This window comes from Rhinopithecus roxellana, chromosome 1 (assembly GCF_007565055.1).
Source record: "Rhinopithecus roxellana isolate Shanxi Qingling chromosome 1, ASM756505v1, whole genome shotgun sequence".
Lineage (NCBI taxonomy): Eukaryota > Metazoa > Chordata > Mammalia > Primates > Cercopithecidae > Rhinopithecus > Rhinopithecus roxellana.
The window spans coordinates 48,238,792-48,260,761 of NC_044549.1; positions in this window are offsets into that span (position 1 = coordinate 48,238,792).

The following is a 21,970-nucleotide window of genomic DNA, read 5'->3' on the forward strand; positions in this document are numbered from 1 at the left end:
CCTGCCCCTGTTTCTTCCGTTTTTAATCCTCTTGGTTTTTCCTTGAGTGCAGCAGTTTATGGGGGTGAGCTTGCCAGGGGCATGTGGGAATAGACTTGGCCCCTTGCACAGTGCTCTGCTGTCAGTGGGTGGAGCCTGCCAGCAGCCCTTGGTGGGACGTCCTTGCAGGCCCCAGCCACTCCCCAAGGGCCACCCCTGTAGCTCCCAGTAGTCCACGTCCAGCAGAAAGGGAATCACCCCTTAGTCATTCCCTAGCAATCAGAGGGTATGTGATTCCAGCATACAGCAGGTGCTTAATTACTTCAAAAGTGCCCCAGAACAACCGTGCCATTGCACAGGCCACAGCTAAGCCTGGTTCACACTGTTTTGAGGTGTCATGCAGCTCAGCCCCAGCCAGCATGGGGAGTGGTCAGGGCCAGCCGTCATGTTCCCCAGGAGAAAAGCATTACCATTCCACTAAATCAGCATCAGCCTCGTGAAGACACAGGCAGGGTCTCTTGATCGTTCAAGCCCGTGCTAGGTGTCTTAGGTGGGGTTCCCCCAGAGGCAGATCCTGAGACCAGGATTTAAGTGCAAGTCATTTATATAGGAGCCCAAGTAGCACCAGGTGGGAATGGGAACTGAGACAAGGAAAGGAAGGAAACCAGTGCTGCACAGCCTCAACCAAGTCACCTAAGCTCTTTGAGCTTTGTCTCCTCAGTAAAACAGAGTGCAGTTATACCTCCCTGAGAGGATTGGTGTGAGGATCAAGGGAAGTGCCTGGCAAAAGCAAGGTGGGTCCAAATGGATGGGGTGCAATAGGGGCCCCAGGCATCCAGGATAGGCCAAGGCCCATAGAGAAGGACCTACCTGCACCCATGTTTGCAAGCCCCAGGTTGCTGACCCACTGCCAGGTCTGTCTTCAGCCCTGTCACTCCCCAGTACCCCTGCTATGGGCTCTTCCAGCCTGCCTCTCAGGCTCTGCCCTGTGGCTCCAGGCTGGCCCAAGCACGTGACCTTCCTTTGGGACCCCGGAGACCCTAGGTGCCACCCAGTAGATAGCTGGGGTGGGCAGGGCTTTTCCTTTGAGCCCTGCTGGCCTCTTAAGGCCCCACATGGTTAAAGGTTCGCCAGTCCATACCATCCAAACCGGAAGTACCCCAAGAGCCCCACTGCACTGCTCCTGGCAGAGAGGCTGAGCACACCTGAGTGGACACAGACATGAGCCTAGCTGGCTTTTGGCACAGGCCCACACTAGGGGGGACTGGAATTCCAGGGTCTGGCTGAAACCCTGGACCATCAGAGAGTGGATGCTGGCTCCATCCCTTGCCAGTTGTCCTGTAACCTTGGGAAACTTCCCCTAGCCCATCTGGGATCCCTTGAAACCTCTGTACAATGGGCCTAATAGCAGTGTCTGCCCCTTCGGTTGTGAGGGGGGCAACTGGGGTCACCCACATGAAAGGTCTGAGCCCAAGGTAAGTGCTTACTGAATGCTGCAGCACTACACTGAAAGGAGCAGCCAGGGGTCCAGGCTGCAGGGGCTGAGGGGTGCAGGCACAGGTGTCTCCAAGGGAAACTGAGGATGTCCCCGAGGCCGACTTCACCAGCAGGAATATGAGACCCCTGCTCAGCAGGACTCAGGGTGGTCTCCTTATACCCATGATGCTCCAAGTCAACTGATGACAGGACCCAACCAGGGGCACAGCCAGTGACCAGATGACAAAGGCTGAGGAAGCAGGATGGGGTCCAGGGCCCACACAGGCCTGGCCTCCCAGATGCATTCTTCCAGCAATACTGTTAGAAGTGATATACATCTGGCATTTCTAGCCCTTTACATAATGGTCTCACTAGTCATCAAACAGCCCCACAAGGTAGAGCCTAATATCAGCCCCACATTCCAGATAAGGAAACTGAGGCACAGAGAGGCTCTTGCCTCATCCAGGCAATGGAGGGGATTCATCCCAGCGAGCCTGGTGCCAGCCTGGCTCCCATCCACTGCTTTAGAGCCCCTTGTCTGCAGGCACAGAGGCAAGAGTGCTGGGGCAGTTCCTAGAGATGGTGGGCCAGTGGAGCTGGCCACTCCTCAGAAGAAGTCCCCACTGCCTTGATCCAGGCCCACTGCAGGTGCCACCTCCTTCCTGATCCCCCAACCAGGCATGTTCTCCTCCCATCCCCAGGCACTTTCTTCTGCCCTCGTCTTTCCCTGACCTGAACTGTCACCTAAGCCAACTCTCCCTGCCTGATCTGGGTCCCTGAATTTGGGCATGGGGCATGGGGGTCCCTAGCCAGGGAGGGCAGAGGAGGGAATCATAAGTGCTATCCACTTCTCCTTCCTCCTGCGGTCTGCCTGGCCCAGACCCCCTTAACCAGCTCTGGCTTCAAACCCGGGCTCTCCCAGCCCCATCCCCGCTCCCTGCTGCAGGCAGACCTGGCCGCCCTGATGCAATGGGGGCGGTGGCAGCTGGGGGCAGGCTGCTTCCTTCCAGGGCTGCGGCTTCCACATCAAACCCGTGCTCATTAAGAAGCACGGCGAGTGCCAGGGTGACATCTTTATTCGCGCGCCCGGAGACTTCAAAGCCTTCAGGAGATCTCCTCGGTGGATTAGACAGGAAAAATGTTGGAGATGAGATGGAGCAAAGAAGCAGACAGCTGCTCTGGGTGTTAATTAGGTAGGGGGTGGAGGCCGCCTCCAGTCCAGGGTGGGTTCCTCTGGGGCAGAAGGGCCCAGACCACCAGAGGCTCTCTGTGGTTACAATCCCAGGTGGCCTGAAGGCTAGAACCTCCCAAGCTGCAGGCCAGGTGCTTGGAAGTGGGCGAGCTGGACCCAAGAAGAGAACTGGCTCTGCAGGGAACATGACTGCGTGACCCCAGCATCCCCAGTAGGGAGAAGCTTCAGCTCCACTGCTGCCCACAAACGTGGACCAAGTCCTGCATGGACAAGTCTGTGCAGGCTGCTGCCAAGAAGACGGAGAGGAAGGGGACATCTCAGGAACTCACAGTCTTGGGCGGCAGGTGGGAGTAGTCGCGAGTCTCTGTGGTCAGTTCCGAGAGGGAGGCAGGTCCAGGAGGCTGTGGGAGCCAGAAGAGGCACTCCAGGAAAGGTTAGATGGGGAAGAGAGGCAGACCACCAGAAATGAGAAGAGAATTCCTAGCAGAAGAAATGGCACAAGCAAAGGGTGGGGGGCTTGATATGGAAGGCAAGCCATTCTCTGTCTGGAGTGTCACAAGCAGGGCTGGGTGCAGTGGGTGCAGGTTGAGATGGAGCAGGACAAGGAAGCAGGGGTGGTCTTGAATAGGTAGCAGCGTGGTCACAGTTAGGGTTCAGGGGATGTTTTGGTGGCACAGGTGGGAGCTGAACATGAGGGCCAGAGGTCTGGAGAGTGACTGATTGTCACAGTCAGGAGCATGGCTGTGGTCCAGGTGGAGGCCGAGGACTTGAAACAAGAGGTAGCCACAGGAATATGGAGGAGACAGGAGAGAGAATGGCAAACACCAGGTGAGTGATGGAGAGGGGCCAGGGACAAGTCACAGATCAGATTCAGGTTTTTGGCCCCTGTGACCGGGTGGAAGCTGGGGCTCTTCCCAAAGTGAGAACACACAGGAGAAGCAAATGTGGGGCAGGATGCTAGGCTCAGTATGGAGCCTGCTGGGTGTGAGGTGCCTCCAGGACACCTGATGAGAGGGTCAGAGGTGAGAGAAGCTTTGGAGCCAGAGCTTAGGGGAGGTGTGGGAAAAAGGGAGCAGCCCACCACGGACTAAGCAAAGATGAATTGACACCATGTGGGATAGGGGAAGATAAATTGATGCCATGTGGGGCAGGGGAAGATGAATTGACGCCATGTGGGGCAGGGGCAGGCTCTTGCCAGATGTTATGTCTCCAAAAGGATTGTCTCAGCCTGGGTGGGGCTGAGAAAGGGAGAGGAGAGGACCCAGGCCTGGGAGCATCAGGGGCCTGACCCCACCCAGGAGCAGAGTGAGGGGCCTGGGGAAGGACTGCCCTTGGGCTGAGGTGACACAGGGGCTCTACATCCTGGCAAAGCGGGTACACCCTCTGCTTTAACAGCAGAGATGTAGACAGGCCTCTCTGCCCCCACCCTGGTCCTGACCCAGGGCCCTGGGAGGACAGGCACTCAGGCCAGAAGATGAGACTGTGGCTGCCCCCACCGATGCTTCCCAAAACATTTCAGAGGAAAACCTGCTGGCTCAGATGGCAACTGAGAAACAAATTTATTTGAGCTTTCTTATGCCTGCTAGATGAGGGGAAGAAAAGGTTTCATAAATGAGCTTTCCTTCCCCCATCAGGGTGGGAAGGGGAAAATGGAGTTATTGATTGGCCCATTTAGAGTGTCAACTTTGATTTGGTGTGTGTCACCCGGGTGACTAATTGGAGACGCGCAGCTTCTGATCAGGGGGCGGCTTGGGGCCTCCTGGCAGGTGATGTAGAATCAGTGCCGCCATCATCCTGTCTGTCTTCCTGGCCACATGGCACCACTCAAGGACAAGCCCGTGGTGGCAGGATCACTGGCTGTGCTCACGTTTAGGCTGTGAGTCGCCTAACCATCCCCGCTGCACACAATGAAAAGATGGGCACTGGAAGCAAACTACTGCACTGTTCTTGTTGGGGGCCAGGAAGGGGGCACTTCCCCCCAGCCCTGTGGGGACCCTACACTGCCAGTGCTTGGTACAGCCCCACACCCTGCCTCCACCCTGTCCGAGCTGCTCCTGTGCCAGAGCAGCTGTGGTTCTGCAGGCACCCATTCTCCTATCTGGAAACAGTTCAGAGGCCCCCAGGGAAGTTACCCGGACCCCTCGGTCCACTATCTCAAGTGGGCTGATGGACTCAGGCTCTCGGTTGATCAGATGACCCGGGCCTGGCCAGTAAGAATGCTGCATTTCTCCAGCCGCAGCGATTGGTTCAGGAGGGGTTATGTAGCCCAGGCAGAGCCAATCAGAGGCAAGGAGTGTCACGTTTTAGATTTTGCATCACTTTTGGGAAAGAGGCAGGTCGTTCTTTTCATGGGGGGGTGGTCACTGAGCTCGTAGGATGTTGACAAGGAGCTGATCAGGGTTTGCAGTAGCTTAGATGCCCTGGGAAGTAGACTCTGCGACAGATTTTAGCAAGCAGAGCATTCATTAAAGGGGGCCTGGGGATGACCCCTGTGGAAGGCGGGAGAAGGAAGTGAAGGAGGTAGACTGAGAAGTGACAGCCTCAGCCACCCTACAAGGACCTCTGGGGCTAGTCCCGAGGTGGGCTGAGATGACCAAGGTTTTTTATCCCCACATCCATCAGTCACTGGGTCTGGACCACCAAGAGAAAGGATGTGGCCTTAGCCAAGGCAGTTCTCTCCAGCCACAGCAATCCTTGGAAGACCAAGAACTCTTTGCTGATAGCCTTTCCAGCAGGGAGGCAGCAGTCGTCCATCGAAGGGGGATCTGTGCAGCGTGTTCCAGGCCCACCACAGCTGCCATCTTTGTTACTACTAGGGGAGAGATGAATGAACGAATGAAGAATGAAAACTCTGAAAAAAACAGAGCTAAGAAATAAAGCCATACTGAGACTTGAAGACTTTGCAGTGCCTGACCCATTCCCATAGCTTCTTGCTTCAACCAGTTTGAGTTGGGCTTCTGTCTCTTGCAACCAAGAGAGTTGACCAACAGAGCCTTACCAAGGGTAAGCATTCAGTTCAGGTTTGGCCAAATTAGTCGCTTCAGGGTCTAACATAGGAAGGCCTTGTGGTGACAAGAGCTGGGGAGAAAAGGTGTAAGGGGGCCGAGGGGAGCCCTGGAGCTTACACCAGAGGTCAACACAGGACACAGCCAGGGCATGGGAAGTGAGCTGCCAGGGAGGTGTGACGGGGAGGCAGACCAAGGAGGAAAGTAGGGAATAGAGGAAGGTCTGCAGGTGCCCACCATCCCCAGCCTCTCAATGCTCAGTGGGGAGCACTGGGTGACACTGATACTGATTAATGAGAGCCCCCTGGCCACAGGGCTCAGTTGATGGGTGGGCAGGTGACCCTAGCAGGACCAATTACAGTCAAAGCACTTCAGGCCCAAGCATTCTGCCAAAGTTAATGTTTCCAGACTGCTCCCAGTGTGCACCTTCCTTCCACCCCCACCATGTGGTCATCACCACACCCCTTCCACTGTGGGTCCCCTCTCCAGCCCAACTGGAAGCAGGCCCGTGCTGTTGAACCTCAAGCCTTGTGCCCTTTGGGCCAGACCTTCCTGGCTAGCAAAATCTCCTTGGGAGCAAGACCAGGTCTCCAATCATCTCTGATTGCTGTGCCACCTGCCCCTTTCCAGTGGACTCAGCACATCTGATTCACACTGAACATACATTTGTTTAGCAGAGAGTGTCAGACAGAGGTGGGGATTGGCGGGGAGGCAGGGAGAGAAAAGGGAAATTCAATGACAGAAAAACACAAATGAAAACAAAGTCAAGCTGAAAATGCTGAATATGTCCTCGAGGCTCTCAGAATTCCCAGCCATGTGGCTCAAACTTGAGGGAGGGAGGAAAGAGACAGGCAGGGAGAGAAGGAAATGCCAGCTGCCCTTTTCCCAATGCCTTTCTATGCCCCCAACCTCGTTGGCAGGGACTTGCCACTGCATTACCTCAAATGGTCACCCAGCAAACCTTCACAGGAGGACAGATGAGGAGACCGAGGCCTGGGCAGTGACAGAGCTGTCAGGCCTTTACGTCTAGGTTCTATTTCTACTCCCACCGAGGAATGGGCTATGTGTTTGAGGTGAAGGTATACCAAGAGAGGAGAGCAATAAATCCATAAGAACAATTAAATGATTCCCAGAATGAATGTCCAAAAGTACAGATTATCCCAGTTGAAAGAGCCACAGACTCCGGACCCTGCTTTGCAGATAGGTAACTGAGCTCCCAAGCTAGCCCTATGTCCTCAAATAAGTGACAGGACCAGGAATAGAGTTGGGGTCTCCCCATTGGGTCTCCCACCCACCAGCCTGAGGCTCTAGACATGCCTGTGAGCTTCTCCTCATTCCAGAGATCCCAGCACTCCTCCCCAGGTCAGCGAGGGAGGAGTCCACAGAGGGACCCTCTGTCTGAGCGTGGAGCTGCCTTCCCTTTGTTTAAGCCCATTGTCTTTTGTAATTAGAAAATAAATTACTTTTTCTCAAAGAAACATGCCTGGTTCTAACTCCACGGATAAAAGGGATAAGAGGCAGGGTGCATCCATGGCCTGACAGGTGGAGAGCTGGCGCCCTATCAGCCCGTCCAGGCGCTAAGGCCTATGGAAAAGGGGGGGCAGGGGAGGGGGAGCTGGTGGGGAGGAGGCGGGCAGAGGAGGAGGGGGCTGGGAGCTTGACTAACAAAGACCCTTTGTGTCTGCAGCATCAGTCCAGCAGCCAAGAAAACTGAATCCAAATAGTTTTTGAAAGAGGGTCCCTCAGGTTCTTACTCCAAGTGGGGAATGGGTTTTAAGGTGGCCCTCACTACACTGTCCCACCACGTGTGTGCGTTGACAGCATCCAGTCCCAGTCTAGTTATCTGGCTGGAGCTTGCCAGGCCAAGGCCCCCACTGAGGAAGGGCTGGCCTCCAGCTCCCGCCCTGCCCTTCTCCTGCGCTCACTCTGTCCCGCCCCTCGGCCTCCATTCTCACCCTCAGCACCCCCACCCCAAGGCCTTTGCCTGCTGCCCAAAGGTATCCTCAGCCCACCTGGCCACCCTCCCGTAGGTCTCTGCCCGCCTCGTCCTTCCATGACCTCCCATGCTTCCCTGCATCTCATTACACCTGCCTGCTTTTTCCCTCCAGAGCTCTATCCCCTTCTCCCACCCTATAAAACTTGTTCTTTTGTGTCTTGTCTACCTCTCCATGGATGGGGGTTCATAGTCCTCACTGCAGAACTGGAGTGGCCTCAGTGGGGCAGGTATAGAATGAAGGTGTCCAGGCCTGCAGTCACCCTGTCCACAGAGGCCTTGGCCTTGGAGAGAGGCTTGTCTTGCCGGCCATCCAACTGGGTTTTTTGGGGGTTTATTTCCCTGTGTCATGCTAGTCTCCTTCACCACTTGTTCCCAGCACTGCAGTTATGAACCAGAGCAGAGCAGAGAGCAGGGCCCAGGGCTCCTTTGAGGCTGGCATGACAGAGATGGCTGGCACTGGGGAGAGATCCCTAAGGCCAGGAGTCTTAGAGGACAGGGCCCCGCCCCATTCATTCATGGAGATCTTCCTCTGCATCACCTGCAGAGCCGAGTTGTGTCTGGTTTAAGGAAAGCACACTTAGGGGCTGGTGCAGGGTCCCCAATGCTCCCTGGCTTACACCTGTGACCTTATGCAGAGAATTTACCTTGACCAATGAGTGGCACCTGGTGGAGACACCTGGGAGGTTACATCTACCCTCTCACCCACCCCCAGGGTGGAGAGCAAAGCTGGCTATTCTGACTGAGTGGAGCACAGGAGCCCAGGCCCCTGGCCTCAGGGCAGGACAGTGCCAATGAGATTTCTTCTCCAGAATGCTTCCCCATCCCAACCCAAGCGGGCCCCACTTGAGACCACATTCTTGCTCAGCACATTCCCTTCCCGCCCCTTACAGGGGTCGCCTGAGAGAGCTCCCTCAATAAACCAAGTGCACCCGATGCCTGGCTCAGGCCCCGCCTCTAAGGGGACAGCCTAAGCTGGTGAGGGCATGAACACCACCCAGACCCTCTCCCAGGTCCGGGGAATAACAAGCAGGAGTGTGGGAATATCAGTTGGCATAGCCTGAGGTAGGGCTGGAGGTCCCCACACAGGAGTCCAATGACTAATTTCTTTAATATATAAAGAGTTTCTACAAATCACTAAGAAACACAATGGAAACTTTGTTAGAAAAAATAGACAAATGTTAGCAGTAGGAAATAGAAAGTTTTCAACTATATTAGATGTTTATTGTCACTTAAAATAACATAACACAAATGCAACAAGATGCCATTTTCATCTATTAGATTGATGAATATCAGAAGGTTGGGTAATATGCTGTCCAGTGAGGATGCACGTGAGCAGACCTTGCACCCTCCGGGTGGGGTGACATTTCTATCCACTTACAAACAACAGAGACTGGTCACATGGACACAGCACAACCATATGGCGGGGTCCACTGCTGCCACTTTAAAAAGAAGGAAACAGATCTGTACATGCTGATATAGATAAGCCAGCGTGCAGACCACAAGGATCAAAAGGCAAGCGGCAGAGTGCTCTGTATGACATGCTACTATTCGTGTGTGTGTGTGTGTGTGCATGTGTGTAAAATATCTCTAGAGTCATGCTCATGAAACAGACAAGAGCCATTTGCTCTGGGAAAGGAAGCTGGGCGTAGGGGTGGGAGAGACATGGAGTTCTCACTGTTTGTATTTTGATTCTTGTTTCTAAGATCTTTTCAAGAAAGAATGTTTAAACCTAAACTTTAAACATATGTCTATCTGAGACTCAGGGGAGGGGAAGAAAACAGGAGGAGCCGAGCTAGAAGGGCCCTGGGCCTGATTCAGCAGGAGGAGCCGGCATGGAACACCCGGGATGTTCCTGGGGAGAAGGTGGGGAAGGAAGGGACTAGGGAAAGGGGCCCTAACCACAGGGGCAGAGCAAGTTACGGGCGCCTGTGGGAGGCATGTTGGGGGGACACAGCCATGCACGGGGTCCCTTCTGGATGGAACCAGATGCATTTGCCAGGGGCCAGGTCCACCAGGGTCAGGGTGGGTAAGGGTAGACTGGCCCATCTGCTTATTAGACTTCAAGAGCTGATTCCCTGGTGGGGAGCTGAGGAGCCACTTGGAAGGATCCCCAGAGTGGGGCTGATAGAGAAACTTGGGGCTTTGAACCCACCCCAAGGACCCCCGAAACACACACACACACACACACACACCCATCCTACTTAAAGCTCCTCAAGGCTTCCCATCACACACACACACACACACACACACACAAAGATGAAAATCCTTCCCATCGTCCACAGAACCCCATAAGGCCCAGCCCCATCTGCAGCTGCACCCCATGCCCACCCCAATGGCACACCCAGGAGCCCCAGCCTTGGACCCACCAAGCCCCGCACCCTATGGGCTTTGGTGCAAAGGCTGCTGCTAGGATGCTCCTTCTTCCCTCACACTCTCCACCCACCACCTACTTCATGAACTCCTCTTTGTCCTTGGAGAGAAGCTGGGCCACTGCTTCCTTGGGAAGACATCTCGCTTTCATCAGGGCCTCAAACTCAGTGCCTCTGGCAGCTGTCTGTGCAGTTCTTTGATTAATACCGGTCTCCTCACATAAGACTACCAGCTCCAAGAGCGCAGGAAGCACTTCCTTTTATTTTATTTTATTTTATATTTTATTTTATTTTATATTTTATTTCATTTTATAAGTCTACCACGCTTAGAGACACATGCACAAGTCCTTGGCGCGCAGCTCACTGAATTCCCGCACAGTGCGCACACCTGCATAAGCGGTGCCTAAGTCAAGACATGAAACCCAGCCATCTCCCAACAACATCACATGTCACCCTCCCACCGAAGGGGGACCACTATCCTTACTTCCAGCAGTCTAGCTCTATTTTGCTGGTTTTGAGTTTTATGTACATGGAATCATATCTCTGTGATCTTCTGTTGGACAGATGCCTGGACCTATGAGACCAAATGGTGGTGTTGCTTGTGACTGCCCCTGCTTCTTCTCATGCTATGTCATGCCCCTCAGTGGGATTTCCCACATTTATCTATTTAGTCTATGTCAAGGGACATGTGAGTTGTTTCTGGTTGGGGTTATTTGAATAACACCGTTATGTGCATTCTTGTACATGTCTTTTGGAAAACATATGTGGACATTTCTGCTTCATGTAGACTCAAGTGTGGAATCACTAGGCCAGAGGATAAAAGTGTGTTCACCCTTCAAGAGTGGACTGCCAAGCAGTTTTCCAACTTGGCTGTTCCAAGTCTCTGCCTTGCTGCCCGTACTTGATGGGGCCTATCATTGTCACTGCAGTCGTTCTGACACTGACCATGTATGGTTTACTCATTTTTAATCTCCGTGCCTAGTGCAGTGCCTGATGTCACATAGTAGATACTTTAAAAGACTGGGAAAGAGGAACCGAGAGAGAGAAGGAGAAAAGAGGCAAGTGAGAAAGGAAGGCAGAGAAGAGGAGGAAAGTGCGAAGGGGAGGGGGAAGGGAGGGAGGGAAAGGCAAAGGAGGAAGGAGAGAAGGAAGGAAGAAGGGAAGGAAGGAAAGAGGGAAGGGAGGAAAAGTAGAGGCTGTCTCCTATAACTGGCATGTTTCTGGCTTTAAGTCCTGCAGCAGCTGAAGCAAACATGAAGCCAGAGGGCTTCTTGGATCCAGCAGGAATTCTCTCAGCCCTGGAGACAGCTCCTCAAGCAGAGATCAGAAGTCTAAAACAACACAGGTGCTTTGATCTGCTTCTGCTAAGATGGAAACTTTCCTGAAGGCTTGGCAGGAGGTAGACACCTCTGGACCAGTGCAGCTTCACTGGAAAGGAGAAAAGTTATGAAGCTGAAGAGAGGCAGCTTGAAACGGCATGTTTCAGCAAGGAAACAAAGGCAGAGAGAGCATGGAAGGTGGCTGGCGACACCATGTTGGTGCAGGGTAAGACGAGGAGCTGCCGGGGGCAGCTGGTGGGCCTGCGGGAGCCTTCTCCTGAGGTTAGGAGGATGCAAGATGACAGAGCCCGTCAGGGAGTTCAGAATGGAAGGACGCGGTTCAGGCCTCCATGTCAAGTGGACAAAGCCTGAGAAGGGGAATGTGACAGCGGGGAGGACTCTGTGTGTTCATGCGGGTGCATGTGTCTGTGTGAGTTTAATGTGTGAGTGTGTTTAATTTAAACTTGAACAAAGGAAAGCAGGGATGGCAGCGCCAACATCAGACGAGGCCAACACAGTAAGTGTGGTTCAGAGGCTCACTCTATCATGACACCAACAAACACTAAAACAGCAGCACCAGTATTCAGCTCTCGAGCATTTTCTGCGAGCCAGGCACTGTGCTTCCTGTGCCCCACGTGTGCGCTTACCTCCACACAAGAGCCCCCTCAGTGAACACGACTCTAAGTCCCATTGTAGAGATGAGGAAACTGAGGCAGGGAAGTTCCACAGCAGCCCTGGGTGGGACAGGGGACCCCAGCAGCCCCGCTCCAGAGGCCACACTCACATCATCATAGAAAGGCTCAGTGAATCCTGACATTCTTTTTCCTCACACTTTCATAGACCAAACCACAAAACTCATTTTTAAATGTTAGAGATAAAAGGAGAAAAGACATGATGTTTTAATTCACTAATACTCATTTATGGAATATTAAGTAAGCAAAAAATAAGCACAGAGGATATGAACTACATCATTGAGAAGATAGAATTAATATGTAAGCATTTATCATTTTACCCAACAGAGAATGTGCCGTTGGTGGGAAGGTTCAGGGAACATCTTTAAAAGCTGATCATATCATCATTCATGGTGAATATGCCAAAAACATTTTTTGAAAAGATCTTTTAGAGACCACAGTCTTGACCACAATATAATAAAGCTAGGAATACTTTCTAAAAATAGAAAGGAAATTGGAAATTTAAAACTACTCCCCTAAATAACATCTAGGTCAAGGAGGAAATCAAGTACACAGTAACAGATAACCCAGAAACAGTGAAAATCAAACCCACATATCAAAACCCGTAGGACGGTCCTCGCCAGCCTCAGAGGCTCGCCCATAACTTTAAACGTGTTTATTGTCAAACCAGCTCACACACACAAAGAGAACATGAACAGATGAGGCTTTCAACCTTGGATTTTTAAGAAAAGAACAAACCCAAAGGAAAATAGGAGAAAGAAAATCATAAAGATAAAAGCAGATAAATAAATTAGAGAACATGAAAGCAGTGAAAATAACAAATAAATACCAGACCTGGTTCTTTGAAAATATACTAATAAAATAGAAAAACTTCCTGCAAATCTAATGAAAACAAAACTGTAAATGTGAAGGTCTTTCTACTTCAAATTCAGGGCTCTTTACTTTTCTAAATGCAGACAGACTATTATAATAAGAGAAAAAATCTCCAGATAGGCTGTGGGGAGTGGAATGGGGGCTGACCTACACAGCAGATGTCCCTCTCATGGTGGCACCTGCAGAACTGGGGACGTGAAGTTCTCCAGATTCTCCTCTTTGAGATCTTAGGAGTCCGCCACGTAAAGGGGAGCATCCTTACTCTTAGGAGACATCTGGTGTTAGACCGTCCTTCAAGAGGTCCCAAGCACATAGAACGGGCAGTCCTAGTGGCCTCCTAGGCCCATTTCACTGATATGAATATCAGGCTCAGCCAAGCTAAGGGCTACAGAAAGGCTCTCTGCGTTGGCCACCTGGTGACCATGCTCACATGGTTCTCTCCCGCTAGAATGGCCTCCCACCCATCTTCCATGTCATCTCTGTTCTTAATCTTCTTTTCTGATGAATCTTTCTAAGCAGGGGGCAGAGGTCTTAGTGGATTCAGGTAGACCACTGGCAACTTTTATCAATGACAAAACACTCCAAGCTCCCTGGTGGCAACTTCCTTGGCAGTCGCAGAGGCCTGAATGTGAGAAGTTCCACCCGGCCCCTGCCCTGGTCAGAGCCTGTACCCTGCTGACCCCTCAGAACCCCTGTCTCCACTGGGGCCACTTCCCCCCACATCCTCACCAACACAGCCCTTCTCATACAGTAAGACTGTGTCATTCATCATCGATGGGCTCTATAGGTTAGGTGAGTTCACAGCCCACAATTACCACAATAACAGCGCAAAGTAACTAAGTGGAGAGCTTATTCTAATGGCCAAGTTTGTTTTAATGCTCTCACAAATTACTTTAGTCTTGAACTGGTCACCTCATTAATTTAACATTTTCACATAACTGAGGACATTTTATGGGGGAATCAGTTGCTAAGATCATATCATTCACAACTTGCAAGCGATAGGAACCCAACTCAAACTGGTTTAGCAAAACAAAAAGCAGTGAATCCCTTCCTGTGGGGCCTGGCTGGCTCTGGCCACAGCTGATTGGTTCTGCTTTCCTTAGTGTGGCCACAACCCCAGGCGGGTCCCCATCACACTTGCAAGACAGGCAGCTCTGACCCACATGCAGCCAGCTGGGAACCTCACCACTTCCAGCAGCGTCCTGAGGTCAGCTGGCACTGGGACACTGGGCCTGCCAGGGCTAGGGGACGCAGGTGTCCTCCCCCACATGCCACACAGACTGACTTTGTTCTCCAAAGGAAAGCTGAAAGGGATTGTGCTACTGGCAAAACAACAGACGCTCAGGACAGCATGTTTGCAAATCTGGAGATTCATGAAGGTCTCCGGGTGATCAAAACCCACTCTTCAAAGAAGCAGGCTGCAGGATTTAGGGTGTCCCCTTGTGATGTCTGTTACCTACTTTCAAAGAGTTCCGCAAAGAGAAAATGCATAAAGAGAGGAAGAGAGATGAAGCAACTACACAAAAATTTTAACTATTATTGAATCCAGGTGCAAGTCATTCCAATTTTTTCCAATTAGTCCTTCCATTTTTCTCTGTTTTAAATGTTTTCATAAGCAAAATGGCAGAACAGTTACCAGCTAAATTGTTTTCAAACAATAAGAAAATAATGCACATTTTGCTGATAAATGTAAGATTTATTTGCATCAATCCAAGGCCCCCTTCCCCTGGGTGGTAAGAAAGCGTCCTCTTGCTGGAGCTTGCTACACAGAGGGTCCTAGCAGATAGGCCCCTCGGAAGACAGCCCGGCTAAGAAAGTCTCTGTGCTGGGCCCTGGGACTGTCTCCGAGTGGGAGCTCTTTGCATACCAGCCAACCTCTGAATGGCATAGACTCAGCTCAGAACAGATCCAGCCTGGTCTGGGGGCTCAAGGCAGCTCCGCTTTTGGTCTGCAGCACCTGGCTCCTGGAAGCCAGGCAGACACAAGAAGCATCTTCAGGAAGAGGACAAGGCGTCGCAGCTGCCAAGCTCTACTCCCACTGCACCAACCAGGGTCCAGGCCTGACTCTCCCACCCTCAATGGTCTGCCAGACAAGGGAGGAGTTCTCTCCTGGATATTTATGTCAGCCCAGGAAGCCGGAAGGAAAAGACCTCTTCACAATGAGACAAGCTCCTTCTAACAACAGAAAGTGGGTGTGGAGGGGACTTCTACTGTCCAGGAAATGAAGAACAATATGAATGACATATAAAGTAATATATTTTGAGCTGACCCATGAATACTCAGATTCCGCCAATGCTTCTTTTGATAAAGAAGGGCCAGGCATCAAAAGGAAGTAGCGTGCAGATAACACTGGGGACAACTCCCAGCCACACGGTCTTCACTGGGTGACCTTGGACAATCATATAACTTCCTCTGGCCTCCGTATGCTCATCCATATGATGGGAATAATAGTACCTCCCAACAGGGTTGTTGTCATGATTCCACACTTCTTCAAGGGTCCCCAAGTTACAGAATGGACTGTAGACCACGGTTCAATGAACTGTACCTCTGTTGGAAACCAGGGGCCAATGGCATCCTATGCCGGTCCCAGCCCTTGTCCACTGGAGCAATTCTGCATCCCCTCTGAGACTGAGGCTGTTCCCTGCAGCCTCACTCCTGGAACTTATGGGTGTGTTTGTTGAGCTCTTTGGAGTTCCTGGGAAGAGACACATCCAGGTGACCTAGAAAGAGCTCTGTGCAGTGTCACATGGAGCCCCTTGGAGCCGAAGACATAATGACCCCAGGGTGCACGGTATGGCCAGTGTTATGCAGAACCAGGCCTGGACTAATACCATTGCAGAATTATCTGCTGCTCAGAAAGCCCTAGTTAGGGCAGGCAAGTTCAAGCTAAAATTCCCTGCAGTGGGAAAGGACACACACACAGAGAGAGAGAGAGAGAGAGAGAGAGAGAGAGAGAGAGAGAAAGAGAAACAAAAACCACAGTTAGCAGAACCTTAAGAAACACAATACCTGCTCGCATCCATAAGGTATTTTACCGTCTTTCGAGCCCCTGCATGGTCATGGTCTTATCTGAGTCTCACACCAGTCCTGTAGGGCTTTACTGTTGAGAAATGGGTCTAGCTCCAGCTCCCCACTGTCACCAGGAAGCACAGATGGCTTCCGAATCTCCCTGCACATGCTTGCCATCAGGGGACTTTTAATTAGTTCAGAAACGCCATCCCCCTGCCACCCACTGTGGCTGCTGTGATCTTAGTCCCTGCAGAGGCTCCCAGCTCTCTTCTGCAGGCATCTTGTGCCTCCTCCTGCAGCCTGGAGGCTCCAGGAAACTGCAGGGTGGCCCAAGAGATGCTGGAGCTCTGAGGTCTATATTGCAGGGGTCGGCAAACTTCCACCCGCAGGCCAAATGCCCCACCACCGATTCCTGTACAGCATACAAGCTAAGAATGGGTTTTCCTTTTTTCTTAAGTTGGAAAAAAGTCAGGCCGGGCACAGTGGCTCATGCCTGTAATCCCAACACTTTGGGAGGCTGAGGCAGGCGGATCACGAGGTCAGAAGATGAAAATAATCTTGGCTAACATGGTGAAACCCATCTCTACTAATAATATGAAAAGAAATTAGCTGGGCGTGATAGCATGTGCCTGTAAATCCGTCTACTTGGGAGGCTGAGGCAGGAGAATCGCTTGAACCCAGGAAGAAGAGTGCAGTGAGCCGAGATCGCGCCACTGCACTCCAGCCTGCATGACAGAGCAAGACTCCATCTCAAAAAAAAATCAAAAAAAGAATAGCATTTTGTGGCCCAAGACAATTACATTGAATCCAAATTTTGATGTCCATAAATAAACTATTCGTGGCACCCAACCACACCTGTTTGCTTACATGGCATCTACAATTGCTTCCACACTACCACTATCACAGCAGGACTGAATCGTCAAGACAGCAACCATATGGCCTGCACCACCAAAATTGCTATCTGTCCTTTTACGGAAAAGCTTGGAGGACCTCAGCTTTAGTGCCCCGTCCTTCACCCCTCTTTGTATTGCCTGGAGGCAGAGCACATTTTCTGCCCCCTCAAGGCTGGGTTTGATTTGCTTTGGCCAAAGGTGTGTCAGCAGATATGAATGTGAGCAGAAGCCTTAAACATGAGTGTCTGGCTGGCTCTGCTCTTATGCATGAGAAGAACATGCCTCTGAAGCCACTACTCTAAGGAAGATCAAAGACAGAAAGCTGGGGATGCGGCCCCAAGCTCAAGTGTTGGGGTCCAGCCACGCCAAGCCCAGCCTCGGCCCCTGAATGCCTGCTGACCGAGCAGATGTGAGAGAAGAAGAAACGCCATTGTTGTAGGCCACTGAGTCTCATGGTGGTTTGTTAAACAGCATTATTGTGGCAATAGCTTGCTGAGGCCATGTCTGGAATGTTCTTCTCTAAGTACCCACAGAGCACTCCTTGGCTCTGGCGTCTCTGCTCAGCTCTTCCTGCTCAGCGAGGTCCTGCCCCACCACCTGCTCTCCAGGGAAGCCTCCTCCCCCTGGGCACTCCCAACTCCCATTCCCGCTTTATCGCCTTCTTCCACACTGTGTTGTTTTCTTTTTATGTCATTTCTTCTCTCTCTGCCCCTCTAGACTGTGAACTCTGTGGGCCAGGCATTCATGTGTTCTGTTCACTGCTAAGCCGTTTCCCATCCTGTGTCTCCTGTCCTTCCCAGCATGCTCAGTGCACTCAGCCCTGCCTGGCCTGTCCAGCCCCACCTGTGACCTCTCAGCCCTCCTGGCCCCAACCCGGCCCTGCCCCCTGTGCTTCTGCCACACTGGTCTCCTCGCTGTTCCTAAACAGGCGCAGCAGGCCCAGGCCTTTGCATCAGCTGTTCCCTTGGCCTGAAATGCCTGAAACACCTTTCCCCTAGATTGCCCCAAGACTCGACTCCTCACTTTCCTACCTTCCCCAGCACCTGATTTTAGACTGCAGCTCTTCCTGCCCCCACCCCATGGTGCCTGTCCCTCCCCAGCTCCATTTTTCTCCTCAGCTCTTGGTGCCTTCTTGCATACCCTGCATCCACCTGCGTCTGCCTCAGCCCAGGCATGCCAGCTCCTGAGGGCAGGGATTGTGTCTGCCTTATTTGCTGCTGTGCCCCCAGACCTTGAACAATGCCTGACACACAGTAGGTGCTCAGTAAAAACTCACTGAGTCAAGCGGAGGGAGGGAGGAAGAGGGGCCCGGGAGAAGGTGCATGGATTGCTGGGAGCCTGCGTGAAGAAGGTAAACACTCAGGAGCTGGGATTTAGGAAACTGCACCCCAGAGGCTCAGGCTCTTCTGGGCTCCTAATGGGCCTACACTTCAGGGCTCGGCTTTAGCACTCCACTGGGCCTTATCTCTCCACACGGAAACATCCTGAGGCTGCCACTGACTAAGCTCAGCTGCAGGGGATTTTGTTCCGCCAGAGCAGAAATGAGAAAGCTCTGCGGATTTTGCACACCAATGACAGACTCCGGCACCTCAGGCCTGTGGTGTGTGTGCTGGCGGAGGGAGGAGGCCAGGCTTTGTGAGGAATTCAGGAACCCAGGTTGCTGGGGGGGGGCTTGCCACAGCCCACAGCCCGCAGCCCACAAGGTGTAGTCCCTGAGACCCCCAAACCGCTCCCTATTAGAAACTCTCATGGAGATGAAAGGTGGAGTGGCAGGAGGGGCAGACACGCGACTTTCCCTCTGAGCCTCTGTTTCCTCATCTGTAACACGGGACAATGAGGAGCCGGGAGGACTCCATGGGAGCGAAACCCAGCTAACACCCAGGGGCAACTACCCGGCATGGCTCTGAATGCTTTCTGTGCATCACTCACCCAGGGCCCAGCAACCCTGTGAAGGAAATAGTGTTAGTGCCCTCCACAGATGAGGAAGCTGAGGCACAGAAAGATCTAGTGACCTGCCCAAGACCCCACAGTTACGACGCAGAGCTGGTCCAGGGTCCTGTCTTCTCCAATCTGCTGTGCACCACCCCTGCTATGTAAGTCGAGCCCCTAGAACACAGGGATGAAAGCAACAGAAGGAATATGGCCCAGTCACAGAAAGGATGCTAGGAGGACTTCTGTCCCTGCTAAGGACCGGCTCTGGCTTATGTCTGGCTCAGCCAAGCTCTGATGCTATTCTGAGCACAGCCCTGGACTTCTGGACACCTGAGGAAACAAAGCAGGCAGAGTTCCACTTCACCCATCAGAGAGTTTTGTGGGTCAGTTCAATAGCCCCCTGAGCCCTGGTGGCAGAGATTAGCTAATTGTTCAGCAACTCACTGCCCTTTCCTCTGGGGCCAGGAGGAATACTTGGGCATCATTCCCAGCCCTCCTTGCCCTGGGGTGTGGCCATGTGGCTGAGTTCTATCCAGTCAGTGAATGTGGTGAAAGTGATGCTCACACACTCGGATCTGGACCATGACGCCTTCGGTACGATCCTCCACACGTTTTCTTCCCGTATCTGCCAGTCAGATGTTAACACCTAGAGTGACTTATAAGCCCCATGTTGACGGTGGCAAAACCTCCATCATCCTGGGTCTCTGAATGACTGTATGGAGCCCCTATCTCAGTCACAATGAAACTTTACATGAGTGAGAAATGGCATCATCTACTGTGTGATGCCACTGAGATTTGGGGTTGTCTTTTTCCTACAGCCACTAGGGCTGCCCTATCACACCCACGTTCCTTATCTTTAACGTAGGGATAATAATTTGGATCTTCAAGTTGTTAGGTGGGTTAAATTAAATATGATAAAGTGTCAGGATGCAGGGAATACTCAGCAAACATTGATTTAGTGTTTGCTGAATGTTTGGGAGAGCCCATGGGTGTTTGGCTAGTGTATTAGGTAGGATTGCTTTTTGCTATAAATGACAAGATGCTGGGTGAACAGTTGTTTAAACCACAAGGATGTGTGGCTTACTCAGCAGGCCCTCTGGCAGTAGGCAGTCTGGAGTTCCTTCCTTGGCCCGGTGATGACAGGCCCTTCCCTCCAATGCCCTTGGCCACTGTCAGCATGCCAGCCTCTCACTCTTGCACTTGTCCCTCTGTGGTCCCTGAAGCTGCAGGCACAAAGAAGGGAAGCACCAGAGGGAAATGCTTTCTCCTTGAGAGGCTCCATCTCTTTCTTCATCTGGAAGCAAACTTTACCCCAAAGCCCCCAGGTGATATGACTTTTCCTCTCATTAACCAGCAGCAGGTCCTTTATCCATTTCACCTGCAAGGGAACATGAATTGGCTCCTGGTGGACAACTGAAGCATTGCCAGTGTTGGGAAAGAACATGGAAGGTGGTCAGGGCCTAGAGAGTAGCCACACACGTCAGAGATAAAAAACTGAGCAACTCTGACCAGGAAGGGGCAGCAGCTACTGAGATAAGGGAGCCCTGGGCCCAGGAAAGACTGGGGCTGATGGAGGGGTGGGGACCAGGCAAGAGGCCAAGTTCACATGCATGGCCAGGGGACCCACAGCAGTGGTGGAGCTGCAGGAGAGGACGTCAGTGAGCACAAAGCCCTAGCTCACCTGTCAAGCATGGTGCAGGGTTTTCTTTGTGCATCGGTCTGAATTACTTCCATTGCAAACAACAGATTCCCACTCAAACTGGTCTGAGCCTTAAAGATGATGAGTGGTCTCAAAAACTGAAAATTCTACAGCAGATCTGATGAAGCTGGACCCAGGGCTCAGGATGTCCTCAGGGCTCAGCCTCTCTGCATGTCTGCTTTGATTTCCTCTAAGCTGGCACCACCTCAAAAAAACCTTTCCCCTGGGGAGGTGGCAAAGACAACTTCCAGCAGCTCCAAGCTCCCTTCCTTAGCTTCGTGACCCCATGGGAAAAAGGACTGTCCTGGTGGTTTCAGCAAAAATCCTGGGGTTTACTCTGATTGGCCAATGTGGTCCCGTGTGTAGCACTGAGGTGTGAGCGGCATCAGTGTCTACCTGGAAAATAATCATTTAATCACAGGCTTCAGGAGCCAGGACCCTGTGTCCGTCCTGCCCATGCCAGCCCCAGGAACGTCAGAGCCTCCACTGAGGCACCTCAGAGAGGTGAGTGTGCAGGGGACATTAAGGCCTCCCCTGAGCCAGGACTGGCTGCAGCTCACAGGCCAGTGGACTGAGGGGCAGGGAAGCCATGGCGAAGGGCTGGCTCCTGCCATAGGCAATAGCATCAATGCAGGAGACGAGGCCAGCCGCAGTGGGGGCTACAGGCCAGCAGTTCCGGTCTGCAGACCCCACATGGAAGGATAAAAAGCGGGACCTCTCAGTACCTGTTGCCAGACCTGCCTGGGGGCCCCTTGTGCAATGGATGACCGATGACCACAGCCACCAGCCTTACCTTGATGGCTTCCAAAAGAGGGAGGCTCACTACCTCTTCTCTGCATTACCATAACTGATTTAAATGGTATCTCAAGCAATGTGGAGACATTCAACTGCTGATCTTCCCCCCAAATCAACTCCTCTGAGACATCCCCATTTCAGTATATACTAGCTCCGTTCTTCCCGTCACTGAGATCAGTCTCTCTCTCTCTCTCTCTCTCTCTCTCTCTCTCTCTCTCTCCCCCCCCCCACAAACACACACACACACACACACACACACACACACACACCCCTAACCCATACACACATCTTGTTGGCTCCATTTCCAGATTCGTGCAGACTCCATCCAGAATTCTCCCCACCCTCCTGCTGCAACCCTGACTGCGGCACCCGCACCCCTGGCCTGGACAATTGTAGCAGCCACCCCTCTGGTCTCCCCGCCGCCATTCCTGACCTTCCTACCAACAGCCAGAGTGAGGCTTCTACATGCCTGTCAGATGGTGTCTCTGCTCAGCCCCCACCATGTCTCCCCATCTCACACGTAATTCAATGGCCAAGAGGATCCTATGTGACCCAAACCAACCCCCTCCACTGACCTCCTCCACACAGATTTCTGTGCTATTTCTTGAACGTGCAACTAACACTCTTGCCCCAGGACCCTTGCACCTTCTGCCTGACTGCTCTGCCACACCACTCCTTCACCTCTGCGTAGCTGGCTCCTTTTTGGTACCCAGTCCCCATCCCTACTCTCTCCTCACATCT